Raw genomic sequence first — 4,859 nt, 5'->3', positions numbered from 1 at the left:
GGGAAGCGCCCCCCTTTGGAGACTGGGCAGGAGGTGGGAGTTCGAGGCGGACTCGGAAAAATCCCCTCACGCCGCCGCCGCAATATTTCATTTTATGGATTGACCGGGAGGGCCTGGAGATTTCTCACAGCCAGGTATTATGAAGAAGGCGACACGTTTGCTTCCCTCTCCCCATACTGTCGAGGATGCTTGCGCCCTAACCCAAATTTTACTGCTTGTTTCCCACCCTTACAAAAAAACAACAACAACCTTATCGCCCCTGTTGTTTGAGAGCCAGATGGGATTCATAGGCGGGATTTTAGGCCCATTTGGCAAAGCCAATTTGTCACCACATTTTAGATTCCCATATTTCCTCCACTAGGCGGTGTGCATCAGGGGTGGCTAACATGGTACCCTTCAGATTTTGCTGGACTACAACTCTCATTACCCCTGACCATCTGGAGCTGATGGGAGTTGTATTCCAGCACTGGCGGAAGGGCATCACATCGCCCACCCCTGAAGTACCGGTATATGGTATTCCCTTCAACCACATGTCATTTTATCTTCACAACAATCTTGCGAGGTAGTTTAGGCTGAGAACACTCACCAGTCCTAGTCTGATAGAATTAATAATAATAATAATAATAATAATTAATGTTTGTACCCTGCCCATCTGACTGGTTTGACTCAGCCACTCTGGGCGGCTTTCAACATATAATAAAACATTACACATTAAAAGGCTTCCCCATACAGAGCTGCCTTCAAATGTCATCAAAAGGTTAGATACCGTATTGGCCTAAATATAAGCCTCACTTTTTTTCCAAATTCCGACCATGAAAAGTTAAAGTGCGGCTTAAATTCGCAACCTCACAAAAATTGGCTTTTTATGATATCGCTGCTGAAACAGACATTTGGTAAAATGGACAGGGATGGTGGTAGTTGTAGTCAAACAACACCCGGAAGGCCACAAGTTCCCATACCTAAACTAAAGCCACTTCCACACCACACATTTAAAGCACACTTATTATTCTATTTTTAAGAGTTATGGCTTCCCTACCTTCACCAAAAATCCTGGGAATTATAGATTGCTAAGCGAACTAAATTGATCGGAGACCCTGAAGCTACATTTCACAGGATGCTTTAGTGAGGAGGGGAGCCATGAATAAGAGTGGTTTTAATGTATGGTGTGGATTTGGCCAAAAGAACTGGTTGCCAACTGGTAGGTTAGAAGCCTTACCTGCAGTACTTCTCATACAAATATATGGTCAAAATTAATTGGATCCACCATAAGGGGCACATTTAAAAATCTGAGAAACTGTCATAGGCACCACCAATAAATGGCTGTGGTGGGTGGGTGGGGTTGCCTAGTCACAAAATGGCTGCCAAGGAGACGTGACTTGTCACAAATAACTTCCCAAGAAACTAAGTGCAAGACAAAATTATGAATTCAATCCCAATCCCAAGCCACATATTTGCCACACAAAAGTCAACAAAACAAAAGGAAAAGTGATGAAAGATATACAGTCCAAAAACCATACAAACTCCATCACAAAAGAAATTGACAGGAATAACTCAACCACACACTCCCTCAAAACCACACCAGAAACGCAAAATCCAGCCACCAGCAACGCACCCCCTTGCAAAAGAGATGCAAATTCCACCGCAGAAAATCACAAATAACAGGCAAAATTCACCCCAAAAAGCTACCCACACAGAAAGAAAGAAGCAAAACACCCCCAAAAGGTAAAACAGGCATTACACAAACAAGTGTGTGTGCATGCACATATCAAAAAGCAAGCAGACACCTCCCACCAAAGGGACAAAACACTCCTTCCGTTGCTTACCAAGCAACAATGGGGTCTCCTTTCCTTTTAAATAAATAAATTGGCAGGCAGGTGGGTAGTTAGGCATTAGCATCCACCTACCCTGCTCCCTTTGCCTTTGCTGAGAAAAGGCATTCTGAAGAAAGGAAGAGGGTGGGGTGGCTGGAGGTCCATATTTAGTTTTCCAGCCAATGCAGCACCACCAAGAAGAAAAACTTGTAAAATTCCAAAATGAATTAAAACATTGGGAGAAGAAGGAACTTCAACAGGAACCAAGTAGGGTGTCTGGAGTGCCATTGTGCCTGTGGGCACCATGTTGGGAACTCCAGATATATGAAATATGTAAAGAATGTTGCTTAGGGCAACTATTTTTGCAATCTTAAAGATCACTATCTGTTAATTGCTGAGAGGGAAGATTCTATCTCTTTTATGAACATTGATTTGTAGCCAAATCCTTTGCATCCCTTGCTTGGAAGAAAGTTCCACTGAGTTCATTTATCTGGCTGTGTGTACAGGATTACAGCCTTAATGGGTAGATTCACAAACAGAGCTCAACTGCAACTTCTGGTTTACCATAGGGGCTGAAGTGTGTGCTGCGTGTAGCAAATAGTGGAGAAACCAAGATTTTTGAATACTTTAACAGTAATTTGGAGGGTGTATTTGTTTATATTATTGCCCAAATACAAACAATAGTAATGAAGATCTGAGATCTTGCAAATTAGGTCTTTTTTGTTGTTTTTTAAAATTATATTAATTCAAAATAAATGCAACATGTCTGCGTGAAAATAAATGGAGCATAATACCTGTTTATACATCTATGTCTATCATCTATCTATCTATCTATCTATCTATCTATCTATCTATCTATCTATCTATCTCTACATATATAGGTGTATGTCCATACCTGTAACATATGGAAAATGAACAGTATTGGAATTAGCAGGGCAAGTTTTAAATGTTTATACACTCAAATAACTTTATTCCAAATGAAAACATGGCATGCTCTAGATTTGCTGTTTCCTGCCCTGCCCCCAGCAGATACACTACTTTGCACGATCGTAGCTGAATACTGTACTGTTAACTATGAGTTACCTTCGCTGAACTGGAGTGGCTTTTCACTCCCCATCCTCTTTTAGAAATAATGCAGCATATAAGATGTTTGCCTTTTGATTCAGACAGGGCCATCTCCCTGCCTTGAATATTCTCAGACTCGAAATGTGTCACTATAGTGAATAAATTTTAATTTATTTCTGGGTGCACACACACAGACACACATCACAAAGCAAATTAATATGAAAAAAATAGATAATCTATACTGCCAGCATTACTTTCTCGGTAATGAAAACTGTATAAAATTATTAAATGGAAAGGGTAACCTTGCATAAGAAACTTTGGCAAAACTTCACTGAAACTATGTTTATTCAAGCCTACATCCAGCAGCCTTAAGGAGAGTTCAACTTGCTCCCAGGTTTTTTGGACACCATGCTAAGATGGCCATCTTCTGGAGAGCTTTTGAGTTGCCCTTAATATTTCATTTTTATGTTTCTGATTAATGTAGCAATGTTTCTACCAATTAGTTCTTAGGAGGTATTTTGGTTTTTTAAATGTAACTTTCATATGATTTTATGTTTAATATATCTTATCATCTACCTTGAAGAGTTTGTCTGAATAAATAAATAGTAGAAGGAAAACAATGCAAACCAAAGCTTTATTGATCTGGACTCAATACACCATTCACCTGTATTCTGGCACTCTACAAACACACATTCACGAAGTTTGGAATTGATGACACATTTGGAATTACATCAATTAGAAAATACTTGAGTTGGTAAACACAAAAAACCCAAACATACCAATAAAGAAAACATTTTATCAAGTTAACCTGCTTACATCATCATATAATTCTTATCAATAACACAGCTCATGGTCTGTATCTATATATATTATATTTACAGTAGAACCTTGGTTGTCGAATGTAATCCATTCTGAAAGACTGTTCAACTTCCGAAACATTCAACAACCGAGGCACAACGGGCTGTCAGCAAGTTCTATGGGGAAAATTGAGAAACATGCCTCGGAAGCCTTTCAACTTCCGAGACACATTTGAAAATGGAAGCAATTCCAGGTTTTCGGTGTTCAGCTTCCAAATTGTTCGGCTTCCGAGATGTTCAAAAACTGAGGTTCCACCGTGTGTGTGTGTGTGTGTGTGTGTGTGTGTGTGTGTGATAAAAATGGCAGTGGAATTTGCCAATGCCCACATATTCATCTCATGTCTGGAAAGGAAATCAATCCAGTGAATTCAACTGGTATTCACTGTGTTATTTTCAGTCTTCAAATAATAGGGATAGGTAAATGATGACACATTTGCATTGTCTTTTCTTTTGCATTATGTTTCTCCATAAAGGTTCAGAGGAGTCAGAAAATCCTACAGATACAGTAGATACCAAAAGAGATCTCTGCTCAAGCATTTTATGGTCTAGCTTCCCATTGTGCTTCCCAAGTACACATGTCTTTGCAGCTTAAAACCATGTAATTTAACATCAAGAGCCCAAGTTATGACTACTCACCTCAAAAATGGGCTGATTTCCCAGAAGCCTTGCTGTGAATATATGGTTATTCTGTACTTCTCAGAATGCAACACTGCCACTTCTGCTTGCTTCCTAATAAAAATAAGGTCAGGTTGCTTTATTCAAGAGAGAACATGCCAGGCCCACAAACCTAGCAATTACATCACACTGTAATATGTAATCACATAGCCATAATCTGAGGATTTAACAAACCCTTACATGTTTTGTTTGTATTTTGTTTAACTGCCACACCCAACCTACTTCCAGGCCATCATAACATCCTGTGCTTTACCCTCACCATCCCAGACATGGTGCAAGCATAGCTGCCAAGTTCTCCCTTTTTTTAAGGGAAATTCCCTTATGCTGAATAGGCTTCCTCGTGAGAAAAGGGAAAACTTGGCAGCTATGGGTGCAAGAAATCCATACCACTTTTTAAACTCTGCAAGCAAACAGACATTAAAATTCATGCCACCTCAAATAGCAATTTATA

Source organism: Zootoca vivipara, chromosome 7, assembly GCF_965207765.1.
Source record: "Zootoca vivipara chromosome 7, rZooViv2.hap1.1, whole genome shotgun sequence".
NCBI classification, from domain to species: Eukaryota; Metazoa; Chordata; class Lepidosauria; order Squamata; family Lacertidae; genus Zootoca; species Zootoca vivipara.
Note: the sequence above shows the minus strand (reverse complement) of the source record.